The 13,433-nt window shown below is 41.8% G+C and overlaps 1 protein-coding gene and 1 long non-coding RNA gene across 2 annotated transcripts in view; one reads left to right on the forward strand and one right to left on the reverse strand.

Moving 5' to 3' along the window:
* LOC146987151 (RNA-binding protein 38-like) overlaps window positions 1-13,433 on the reverse strand; it is a 212,487-nt gene that overhangs the window by 132,397 nt on the left and 66,657 nt on the right. The window lies entirely within an intron of this gene.
* Window positions 7,306-11,085, forward strand: LOC146987169 (uncharacterized). The gene is made up of 3 exons (XR_015035916.1): window positions 7,306-7,484; window positions 9,205-9,311; window positions 10,928-11,085. It is a non-coding gene; the product is annotated as an uncharacterized LOC146987169 (long non-coding RNA).

A 13,433-nucleotide genomic window follows, 5' to 3' on the forward strand; every position in this document is an offset into this window, starting at 1 on the left:
AGCTGCTGGCCACATCTGTCCAATCAAGTCCCATCATCACCATGGTGGGCTGCTAGCTGGCTCCAGTGATGGCTGCAGTGCTGCCAACCAAACATTGGTAAGAGACCACCACCCCATCAGAGACTTGTGGTTCTCCTGTGGGTTTTCACTGGAAGCTCTCTGGCCCCGGATCTCCTCGCTGGTTCAATCCGTGGCATTAGACATGTGCGAGTGATTAATACAGTGCTGTGGTCGGGATGATTTCAGCCCACTCTGATATGATAATGTCATTATTAGATGTGGGTTTTTCAGTCCCTTTGGGGAAGTCTTTCATTTGGTTTAGGCTTCTTCATAGGATGAGGTCATCGCTTTAAGCTCAATTGAGGAGAAGCCAATGAAGCGTAGAAGAAGGGGGGGCATATTACGAAACAGTTCAATCTTGAGTAAAGATCCGGTGCTGTGCAAAATGTAGCGTCAATAACATCCATATCAAGTCACTCTGTGTATTTGGCTTTTGCTCCTTGTGTCATGGCCCTGAGCCTGCCGCCACTCAGTGGCTCGGTTTTCTATTGTTTTGGACTCTTGTTTTCTTTAGTTCTGTATTATTTTGAAGTTATGTGTCGGTCATGGTTTGTGTAGTTATTTCCTGGGTTATTTTGAAGTTCTGCGTCCTGTTTGTCTTAGTATGTCTTTCATTCCCTGTTATGTTCCTGTGTTATGTTCCTGTTTTACTTTGAAGTCTGTCTAACTCCTGTCTTCCTGTTACGTTTCCAGCCTGTTTGATTACCTCATGTGTCTCACCTATCTATTATTGCGCCACCTGAGTCTCGTTTCCTCGTTTACTTATCCTCTGTGTTTCCCATTGTCTCTTGTTGGTTCATTTGTCATTTGTCGTAACTGGCTCCATGGTGTGTGTCTGTGTCTGGTAAAATAAAGCCCTTTTTTTGTTCTCATATACCTGTTCCTGTGAGTCTGCATTTGGGTCCTGCAATTCCTGAAAATCCTGACACCTTGGCCTCACTCTAAAGCACTTTGTCACAGAGCTGAGTACAGTACAGGTGACCTCTGCCCCTTTTGTACTCATGGTCCCAAAGCACAAGAAGTCCTGTACGCTCAGATTTTTTCCGCACATCACCTCAGTTGCTCTCCGCTCCCCTTTCGACCCCGAAATCATCCCTAACAGCGTGGCAGCATGTCCTTTACAAGTGACACGTGAGTGCTTCGGGCACATGAGACTATTCGTTTGTGCTTGGCTACCCAATGTCAGGCTGCTCTGATGGGTTTCAACTGAAGAGGCCGGGGGCAGGAGCAGGGGCCGGAGTGCATGATGCGTCTGATCTACCATGGGAAACAGACGAGGTTATGATGCCCTTGTGACCCAGGAGTGTGGGGATCGCACGGGTCAATGGGGTTTCCCCCCCTTATGGACACATTTGAGCTGTCATGAGTGTGAAAGAAAGAGATCGCAGGTTCAAGCGCAGCGCAGGAAGGTGTGCATTCCAATCAAATTCCATTAGATTATCATTACTGCCATTAGCATCACCTTCTTCACCAGGAACAGCATGGGATATGAGTGTTATGGTGCTTACCTGTGGAGAGCGATGTCATGGGACATTTCTGTGGTTGGTTACCTAAACGTTTAGCTTTGAGAATCACGGTCCCAGATGTTCAGCATATCTGAGACATGGGGGTGTTATATGTACCCCCCTATGTATCCAACTTTCTGTTTATCTGGTTTTCCAGGTGTTCATATTAGTCGGCAAGATGATTTAAAGGGATAGTTCAACATTTTGGCAGGTTGGCCCATTGCCATAATCGCTATAGTCATAGTAGTATAGGTTTGTTACCTTTATTTGTTGGTGCAAGGTATTTTTTAGAACGGCGGAGCAGAGCCGCGAGCTGCTCAGAGCTATGCTACAGAGGCTAATGGGATTTCTTGGTTTCCCTCATCAAACTCATCAAATAGCCTACTACACAATCCAACAACTCCAAAACGCTCTCGTGGACAAGTTGTGACCTGCACATTCACCACTCTATACTATGCTATATACTATACTATACACTCAAGATAATAACGGAGCGTTACGAGACAGAGTTGTTTTCAAGACAAATGCAGAGACTGCTAGCTGAAAAACTGTCCCCGACAGGAACGTGCATCAGCGGTTTTGCATGAATTTACCTCTAAAACAACTCCGTAACGTTCCGTTATTATCTCATAGCGTGGTGAATGTGCAGGTCACAACTTGTCCACGAGAGCGTTTTGGAGTTGTTGGATTGTGTATTTGATGAGTTTGATGAGGGAAACCAAGAAATCCCATGAGCCTCCGTAGCGTAGCTCTGAGCAACTCGCGGCTCTGCTCCACCGTTCTAAAAATAGCTTGCACCGACAATAAAGGTAACAAACCTACTGCTATGACTATAGGGATTATGGCAATAGGCCAATTTGCCAAAATGTTGAACTATCCCTTTAAGGGGAGTCTGTTGAATGAGAAATGATTTCACTCAATACTTTTAAAACCCCATACTGACAAAAGAGAAAATGGTCACTTTCTACATTGACAGACTCACAACTTTCATCCTGCTTTGCTTCCTTACTCCTCTCCCTCATCTATGAACTTTTATATTTGTTTTACATCTCCTTCTTTGCAAGAAAAAAACTGCTCTTTAGACAATTGTGTCCTTCTACATTGTATTTCCCCAGTTTCTCCAGCACAGCTAATATTTTTTGATACTAGTTGGCCACACTATACAGATTACAGGTTTTCTTACTTCTGGATGATGGTACAATATAGAAAATATGCAAAACCTGCCCTTTTTTTTCTAGGTTTGAGCTCTTGAGTGGCATGCTTCATCCATAAAATGGTGACATAGAGTGACCTTTTCAGTTCAGTATGTCTCAATTTTATTAACTCATGGCTGCTGCCTTTGTATCACACCTTCTCCCCCAGGTGCTGGAAAAGACAGAGTAAAAGTGGTGCCTTACAAGGAGACAGGCAGATACATCCTGAGGAGCCAAGATGAAGCATCCTCGTTACTGTATGACAGCACTGTGAAGACATAGAGCGTCTGCTTCTGTCCCTTCAAGAGAGCCACATCAACACCTGGCAAAGGAAGCTCAGAGTGACTTAAGTACAAACACACACAGGCACAGATATAACATGATGTTGTGCTACTGCCCTCTTCTGGTGCTTGCAGGATGTGCTGGAGGAGCATCTGACATGGAGTCTATCCTCAGCTCTGGTGATATCAACCAGCAGCTGCCACTTGATATTAAAGATAGATACTACCAGCACATGGGGCAAATATAACGGAGATGACAGTGCTTGGAACAGATAATAATGATGCCCAAATGTTTGTTGACCACTTATGTATGTTCCTGTTTTTAAGTGCAGGTGCTTGTCTACACTGGACAACCTAAGGAGTGCAGCACACCTCTGTGTAGAAGAAAAAACAAGGCTCCTTCCCAGGTAAGACAGAGTGATAGTGTCCTGAAAACACTTATAGCACCTGTTTTTTTTAAAATTATTAATGGCATTTAGGCCTACTTGTCTGTCTTGATTCCACACACAATTAACTATCAGATCACTCACATAACAGAATAAGTGTGTGCAGTTTTTGCTTTTCCACATCACAGGAATATGTTGATTTCTGTGCAAATGCAGTTTCAGCTCATTCTCCTGTTCTTTTGTATCTCTGATCGAGCCCTGGTTCTTCTTCTGTCTTCTCTGGTGCAGAGTGTAGGAGCCACAGGAGACGTTATTAAGCTCAAGAACAAGATGGAAGAGGAGGAGGTCAGATCACAAAGCATTTCAACAACAGTAATGAGCTATTTCAGATATAATAAGTATCAATTGCTGGTTTATATCTTAACCGAGGTACATTTTAATCAGCATAAATATATTTGTCCTTCAGATTACATCATGTTTTCCAGAAGATGGTCTGGTCTATGACTACAGGTTTGATAATGCAGGGTTTAATAACTTGGAGGAAGATGATAAAGATGAGGAGAGAAAAGTAAATAGAGATTATTTATGGGCAGCAGCAGCAGCTAACACTATCGGATCCATTTTTCCCCTCATATTGATCCATTCATCTTTTTGCCTGTACCCTTGGCTCAGTGAGGCAGCTGGATGAAATACGCAAAGAGCGATGTAATCACCCCCAGAGGCAAATTATGCTGACGTCATCATTCCCACTCCTGACACATTTCATCCATCTCTCCTGATGGATATGCTTTTAACTAATCAGAAACCAGGGAGTAATTTGATTGTTCTTTACACATTTTGCTTGATATAAAAAAAAAAGACCCATCAGTCTTAACCGAGAACATTTTATATTGAAAGGCTTATTAATTATCTGACAATTAAAACTTAACATTTACGTACTCACCTGGCACAGGAGAGACTCTGACCATGTTAGATAAACTGCCTGCTGAATGCGTCACATACTGCCTCATGTCCTCTGCCTCAGCCATACAGACTCAAGATTACATCAACAGTAAAGTAAATATCTACAATAAATAATTGTCCACACAGCTACACATTACTTACAGTACAGCAATATATTCTGTATATTTGTGACTCACCATTTGAATGACGAATGCGTCCTTGTGTCAGGCTGAAATGGTGAATGTGTTCCTCCAATATATCAGTATTTTATCTACCTCACTGATTGAAATGCAGCAGTGTTGGGAGCTCGGTGCTCAGCCTCCTGTTGAACCTCACAGGCTGGTACAGGAAGAAGAAAGATGAGAACAATGAGGTGCAGTCTCTTTTTGTACTAATTATACACTGTTTTATTATGTTTCACCATGATTACAGTAATAATAGTTTACGTCATATGACTAAGCAAAAAATAAAAAAGAAGATCACAATCTTCTTTGTTGTCTCTCAGATGGAAATATGAGGAACCAGGAAGTTAAGTCAGGGAGACAAGGGAGGGAAGCAAGTAAGGGGTGCTAATTATAGGCTAATATATATAAATATATAAAATGTCACAACAGTCTAAATGAATACATCGGATGTAATATATAAAGATACATGGTTTAGATCAGGCATGTCCAAACTATTCCTCAAAGGGTTGTGTGGCTGCAGGTTTTGGTTTCAACCCAGCAGCAGCACGCCAGACCTGACTCATTGACTCATTTAATCACTGATCTCAGTCTTCAGAGAATATATTTGGTCAAACTGTGTGGCGTACTCTTGGTTGGTTGGAACAAAAACCTGCAGCCACACAACCCTTTGAGGAAGAAGAGTTTGGACATGTCTGGTTTAGGTGCTTGTCATTTCATGTCGGCTTATGTAAACAGCACATTTACAGGGCAAAATGTTGCTCAAGGCCTGTAAAAGAAATGACACTGACGCTTAAAGGCCTTGAAAAATAGATTTTCAAGTGTATTTCAAGCTTCAGTGTTGTGACGTCTCACCTCTCACTGCCTGTTTGTCAGCAGGACCAGTGGCAGTAATCCCAGTTGACAATAAAATGAAAAAATAAAAAATGTTTTGAATAAAAAAAAAGTCTAAAATACAAAAATAACTTTCACTTAGCACAATGAAATCTCTCTCTTATTGATTCTCCTTCTCCAAACAATGTGTGTGTAAAGATCCACCAGATGGAAGCCAGGAAGTGTGAACAGCGCTAGGCCGAGCTTTCACACTACAAATATGTCACACCGATGAGCTAAGTGGAACTTTTTAAATCTTCCCAGATCTCACTGGAAACAAAAGAAACAAGAACTGTGCGGCTCATTTAAAATCAATATTGATGTTATATAAACTGAATGAAAGTGTAGTTTATGAATTTGCACTTTAATATGACTCTGCTGTGGTCATGTAGCTCATTAGCTGATGTGAGTATAAACTGAAGAGGATGAGATCTCTTTTGGAGGACGCTGCTTGGGAAACTGATATCACCATGGCGACCGTCGAAATAACAAAAAACAGTATTAACAGATTTCAAAGCAACACAAAAAGCTTATATCTTTTTCAGAATTGCAAACTTGAGTCTGTGTTTTATGTTGACACAGAGAGGAAACCTGAGAGTCAGTGCAGCCTCAAGTCACTCAGTAAGAATGATGTCACAATAAAGTCAGGGACTTTTATGATGACTGGTCAAGATCAATCATCGGAAATATAGTGTATCATACATCATATGAGGTGAATGTTGCTGATTCCTGTTAAATTGGGACTGCCCCAGGAGGTTAAGCTGGTTACTGAGGTGGGCGTAGAGGGACAATGGTGGGTGGTGTTCCCACAGTCCGACTTCACAGGCCAAGTACCAGGACTGCCTGTCCGAGAATGACGAGCCGGACAACAAGTATCAACCGTCTGAGGCCTGTCTTGTCCCAACAGACAAGGTCAGAAGGACGGATAAGATATAATAAGATAAGATAAAACTTCTCAGGATTCAAATGAAGCATCAAGCAGATCAAGGAACAGACCAGTTACTGTTTAGGAACAGTAAATAAGTAAAAAAGTTTCAAATCCTTATCTGAATTTGAATTAGTGTGCTTAAGTATAATGCATGTGCAAAACCCATAATGCAAAATTAGTAGATACCATAGTTGAGAATATGTTAAAGGGATAGTTCAACATTTTGGCAAATTGTCCCATTGCCATAATCCCTATAGTTTTAGCAGTAGGTTCGTTACCTTTAATTGTCGGTGCAAGCTATTTTTAGAACGGCCAAGCTGAGCTCAGAGCTACGCTACGGAGGCTAATGGGATTTCTTGGTTTCCCTCATCAAACTAATCAATACACAATCCAACAACTCCAAAACGCTCTCGTGGACAAGTTGTGACCTGCACATTCACCACGCTATGAGATAATGACGTAATGTTACAAGACAGAGTTTTTTTTCGAGACAAATGCAGAGACTGCTTGCTGAAAAACCGCCCCCAATGGGAACATCAGCGGTTTTGCATGAATTTACCTGGAAAACAAGTCTGTCTCGTAACGTTCCTCAAAGCGTGGTGAATGTGCAGGTCACAACTTGTCCACCAGAGTGTTTTGGAGTTGTTGGATTGTGTATTTGATGAGTTTGATGAGGGAAACCAAGAAATCCCATGAGCCTCCGTAGCGTAGCTCTGACCACTGTGAGCAGCTCTGCTCCGCCGTTCTAAAATTATCTTGCACCAACAATTAAAGGTAACGAACCTAATCCTAAAACTAGGGATTATGGCAATGGGCCAATTTGCCAAAATGTTGAACTATTGTTGAAATGTTTAACAATTGTTGAAACATGATCAATATAACATAAATATATATTATAAGTATTATATCAGTAATACATTGGAATTTAATATGTGATATACATACATGTTCACATTCAAACTTTACTGTAGCTGCAAATAACATTTTATGTAATCTCAGTGGCGACTGTCTGGCAGATGAAAAACTGTGCTGGAAGGAAACAGTCTGTAACATCTGGATAACGAGGGTCAGAACGTGGGAAGTGACGTCCACAGACCGTCTGCAGGACACCGAGCATACCTGGGCCTCTTCACTGTGAGTGGGCTCTGACTCAGCGAGAGTGTGGGTGTAAATACATATTCAAAAGCTGCATTACTCATCATATATGTGCAGGTGGCTGTGCACACGCAGATCATCTACGTACTGGACCTGTTTATTGTTGACCCAAAGTACCAGATTTTCCTGGACTGGTTTGTTATAGGATCCTCATGGCTGGCATCCTCGCAGGAAATCCAGCTCTGAAGAAACTATGGTAGACTGCACTGAGAATTATTCCTCTGCAGCGGACAAACTCCTGAGAACTGATTTATGGCAGCGACGGCAGATATATTAAAAAATGTTTTCCTACCACTGACTTTCTCTCGACACGTTTCTCACAGACACAGTAAAGGAGAAGAGTTGCCAACAACATCAATGAATCATTCACCTTCAGCCTGTACAACACTGTGTGCTGCAGTTTGTGTGAGAGGAACAAACTCAAGTCCACCCTCCTCCTCTGAACTCGCATGAATGAGAACACAGTTTAGATTTTTTTTTTTATAGTGTTTGCCTTTTTGTTTAATCTTTCCCTGAGACTCATAAATTCACAAGTTGAGTTAATCCAAATTTCATTTATTAAATCTGTGTCAGGCTGAGTGGTGCTACCTGCTGCCTTAATCAGCTTTTGTTAACATTTCTATGTTTTCCATATTCTGTATTATAAACCGACTGTATGCAACATCTATTGCACATGGCGCCTGGCTGAGGGATCCCTCCTCCGTTGCTCACCCTGAGGTTTCTCCAATTTTTCCCCATTAAAAGGGTTCTCCCAGGAGTTTTTCCTCAGTCGATGTGAGGGTCTAAGGGCAGAGGATGTTGTTATGGTGTCATGTAAAGCCCTTTGAGACAAACTGTTTGGAAAAATGGGCTATACAAATAAAATTGCCTTGCCTATACCTGGGTGGATGTCTGTCTGTCTGTCCAGCCCAGGCAGGACATTCCTGAGCCTCAGCGCTCTGGACAACTTCAGCAAACTGGCAGAGTTTAACCAAACATCTGCAGGATATCAAAAGATTTTTTGACATCAACCAGCCTCACAGGCACATGTTGAGGCTGTTTACATCTCATGAAGTGTGCATGTCCACATGTTTGCACTTCAGGGAGACACACTGTCCTACTTCTGGCCCTTTGGCTTTAGTGTGTGCAATATTAACATGGTAATAAATGCTTCATTTGTTTTAGCTGGGTCTGCAGCAGTGCAAACATTCATTAATGTTTAGAGTACAGATAATATCACTCCCGTCAGGAAGGCATGGACCACGCAGCTCTTGGTTTTTACAGATGATTTATTCTACCACCACCGTCGAACTAAGAACACACACAACACACAATTAACATGTTTCACATATACGGACGCATAACACAGTAAGAAAATTAAATACCTCTCTGGCTGCACCCCTGAGGGAATGAGTTCAGTCCACCATGAGGCCAAACTTCTTCTTTTTCTTCTTTGTCTTTCTTTGAGTGTTACAACAAAATACTTCCGTGGACTGAAGTGCCACATTAAATCAAGTTAGTTGTTAAACAAATAAAATAAATAGTTTCCTCTTAGGCTGATGTATTATAAAGAAATTAAATATGCATAAAATAAAAGGCTTTAAATAAAATATTATACAAACATAAAATTACAGCATACAATAATAATATTTATGGCAGTTAAAGATAATAAGTTTTTAAAGCTCACCAGTCCTCCTCTCTCCATTTCCTCTTTCCACAGATGTCTCATCTTTTGTCCCTTTCCTTTGGCACTGACCCTGCTGCCGACCTCTGCAGGCTTCCTGACGTCACGCAGTTCAATCGGACCGTGAGTGCCATCTCGCTGAGGCCAGGGCCAAAGGGATTTCTGGGAATTTTCTGTCTTTGTACACTTTCTCTGACCCTGGGGAAAGTCTTTATAAATCACTTTCCCACAGAACGAGGCCATTCTCATTTGTCTTGTTAAGAATGGCCACCTCAGTGCTAATTGTTTTCTCTATTTCTGGCCGGGACAACCGACCGCACTGCTTAACCAGATGTCAGATTCCAGATTGAGCTCACAAAAACAATCACAAACATCATCTAATTTGTATCATCATTATTATTATTTTCTATAGTTTTATATTGTTTTTCTACATTTTGTAATATGTGTGGCGGCCTGGGAAAACCCGTCGGATGTCGCGGACGTTCGATTGTGGCAAATAGCCAAAATAGGTGGAAAAGTACTATTTCCACGATTTTGATATTTTGTGTGATTCTGGTACTTTGAACTCCCTACTACATCGTGGTGAATAAATATTTTAAGAAAACAAAACGGAAAGTATACTTATTTTTTGTTTTTGTGGCGAGTATAAGGCGTTTCGTTTCCAGCTGAGCCGCAGCACAGCTGAGCCGCAGCAGCAGCGCTAGAGGAGACAGGTCCGTTGTTGTTGTAGATGTAGCATTCAAAGACCCTCGGAAAGCAGAGAATCCCGCGATTCAGATGCTTTTTTACAGCTGATCTTTATCATAAACGGTTGTTGATGTTTTGTAAAACTTGTGCAAGTGCCGATGATGAGTTCGGTTTAGCGGCGATGCTACGTTCGGATTAGCATCGATGCTACGCTAGGTTAGCGTCTGTTCCCGTACCACGTGATCACACGCACCCTATACGGTCCCTTCTTGTCACAGAGGCACCATTCAAGGACCCTCGGAAAGCAGAAAATCACACGATTCAGATACAGTTTACAGCTAATCTCTATCATAAACGGTTCAGAAGCATGGATGTATTATATTAACGTTTCAGAAGCTGTTTAATGTTTTGTAAAACACTCGTCTTTAGAGGGTTAAAACAGCAACGTTCTAGTTAAAGCCATTTTTCTCACTTTTCAGTTTTTTGGTCATAATAGATTAAAATGCTCATAACTTTTGATCTGAGAGGGCTATCTCAGTCATTCAAACAGTTATGAATGGCTGAAAACGTCTAGTTTATGGAAATATCAAAAAATGAAAATGTCAAAATCCCACCATGTGAAGGGTTTTCCCAGGCCACCACACATATATAGGCCTACACCTGCTTGATATCAATGTCGCTGCCTATGTGCTATTAACTTTTCCCTGGGGATAAATAAAGTTTTTTGAACTGAATTGAATTGAATTGATAAACTCATCTTACAGAAACCTAAAACCTGGTGAGCAGCCAAACATTTCCCTGTAAAATACTCCCCCTGTGGCTGTTCAGTTGGTATCAGCATGTGTTTATCACATTAGCTGTAATTATGTGAGTTATAATTGTGGCTAACCCCGGGCTGTTGCATCACCCTGTTCTCAAATTCTGTTTACTTTGAATCGAGTGCCAGACTTGTGGGAAATGTAAATGTTGTCTCTTGAATGACAGTCTCGTGTTAAGCTTGCTGTTTTTGGCACAACTGTTGTTGCCATCACATCTGTCCATACTTGTGCCATGGTTTGTGTGATTGATTCAGGGCCTCTGGGCTGAGACCATGATGCTCGCTGCTTCCATGGAAAGAGGACGGTGGGGCTTTGTCCAGATCTGTCACCTGGTTCCCAGCCGGACGCCTGTGTCGGAGAGACTCATCGGAAACATCAACCCAGTAAAAGTCAGAACATCGGCATACACAAAAGAGCAAACTACATACTGTAAACACTGAAAAAAAGATGCCTATGAGAGTTGTCTTATACGGTTTGTTGTATTAGTCAACTACAGAAAACCTCACTAATGATCTTATTCTGTTCCATTAAAGTTTGTCTTGTCTCCCAGCTGGTTCCTCCTCATTGAATTTACCTCACTATCATTTACTTTTGATTTGAAGATCTGCCTCTTCTGTTTTACATCTACTTTAGAGCAGTGCTGTGGCCTTATGTTTGCCTCGCTGTCCTGCTCTTGACCAGAAGATGTTTTATAAACTATAAACATCAGCTGGGGTAGTGACTGATGCCTGATCCACCTTCACCAGTCGTGCAGTCAGGCTACATCGTCTATCATCGCACTTATTGATCTCCTTGCAGAAGGTAAGAGTAACACCACTGTGTACCTGGGATAATGTGTATTTAAATAGCGTTTGATATAAACTCATGCCTGCTAAAATATATACAAAATGAACTGTGTCCTGTATCACAGAAGTGGAGCTTTCTGCAGCTGAACTGCCTGCGTTGTTATGGTCGTTTCAACTGGACGTGCAGGGACAAAAGGGCTTATTGTGATTAAAATGTGTTGCGTCACTCACGTGCTGACTGTCTCCTCTGGGTCTGACCGAACTGTCTGGACTGTCGGCGTCGACACATAATAATGTGCTTTTTTTTCGTGGCTTTTTCCTGCTTCAGTACACCGGTGTTATATATCTGCCTTATTGGTTGACCTCCGTCTGCTCCCTGTAAATGGTTTGGAGCGAAGGAAGTTTGGCCCTTTGAGCTCCAGCATTCCTTACAAGTTCACAGATGGAGAGACCTAAACATTTGCCAACTTAAAATGTTCCTGGATGAACACCAGCACGTCGTCCCATACAAGGTGTGGGAGAGAAGGCTTCTGTCTGTGTTAAAGTGCCTCTTGGGAGCAGTAGTTGCAAAGCCATTATTCGTGATCTTATTTTCTCTCTTGTTTTGTCTCTTTCTCTCCTGCTGCTCTTTCCGTTTTGTGGCTCTTTTATCAGTCTGCTCATGTCTCCTTAGTCCCCATAACCTGTCCTGCATTACTCACGTCCCATTGCTATTCTACTGTGAGCAGTTTCTTGTCATTATGGATGCTTAAGGTTTAGGCTTAGAGGAAAACAGGCCCTTTAACGAGAAACAATGAGTGTTTTTCTCAGTCAGACAATGTGTTTGTGTTCATCTGTCTGTCTCCTCTCTCTCCGTCCTCCACCTGCTCAGGTGCTAAAATACCCCGCGGGGGGAGATAAATTATGGCGACTGTGTGACAGATGATTGGGACGGACGATGTCAGCTCAGTGTGCTGGAGGATTTCTATTGTCCCGCTGCTCTCACTGATGATCGTGTCTACTCTTCGTCTGGAGTCTCCCTGCAGATAAACACAAATGTGGACGCCAAGGTTAGATACCGGAGAACAGAGAGCATTTAAAAGACCATGATAAGAGTGGGGGGGCATTAGACTTCACCTTTGTCTGCATCTGTTTGTCGACTCCACGGCTGTAACACAGAGCTGGGAATGACAGTAAGTCACTGTTCAGTTGCATCAGGCTCTCACAGATGTACCAGTAATAAAACTGTTTTGATGTTTTTTTTCCTTAATGTGATATTGTCCTAATGTTTTTGGTGGCCAGCATTTTTTTTTAAAAACTTTTTTTCTATGTGAATGTATTTTGACCGAGTTGGGTGTAAATCTTTGTCCTTGGCATTCATTTTACCTCAATCAGGGATCTCTTTTATGACTTTTAATGGTTGGGTTTTTGCTTTTGCATAACCTGATCCCATGAATAAACAATAGTGATGCACATACTGTAAATCTTTTTTAAATGGATTAAAAATCCCAATCATCTAAGATTGGTTCATTTAAAATTTTAAAGTCTCTCAGTAACTGGTCCTTGTGTGTTTTGTGTCTCAGTCTTTAGTGATGTTGTCAAGACTCTGAGGGGTTTAATGGTGACGTCATCACAGCTGGATCTAATGGCCAACAGCCTGTTCAACAACACTGTGCCTGATACTGTATGTGGAGAGTCGAGGCAAGGCGGCACACACAGACACATACCAGTTATCACCCCTCTGACCTCCCTTATCAGCACCAGGAACCACTGGTTAGATGAAAGTCTCAGCCTCTAAACTACATGCCCTCTGATATTTAAATGGTTATACCTACCTCATATGTTTATGTATCTCTATATTTAGCTGCAGGACTGATGGCACAGCCTGGCTAATTTTAAATAGAAATACACACTAACTCAACTCACACTAACTCCACACACACATACCTCGAACCAAACCAATATTCTGGCATTCATCCATGTTTTAGTCTTTGCA

The sequence above is a fragment of the Trachurus japonicus genome, chromosome 5 (assembly GCF_045865225.1).
Source record: "Trachurus japonicus isolate A0001 chromosome 5, Traja_1.0".
NCBI classification, from domain to species: domain Eukaryota; kingdom Metazoa; phylum Chordata; class Actinopteri; order Carangiformes; family Carangidae; genus Trachurus; species Trachurus japonicus.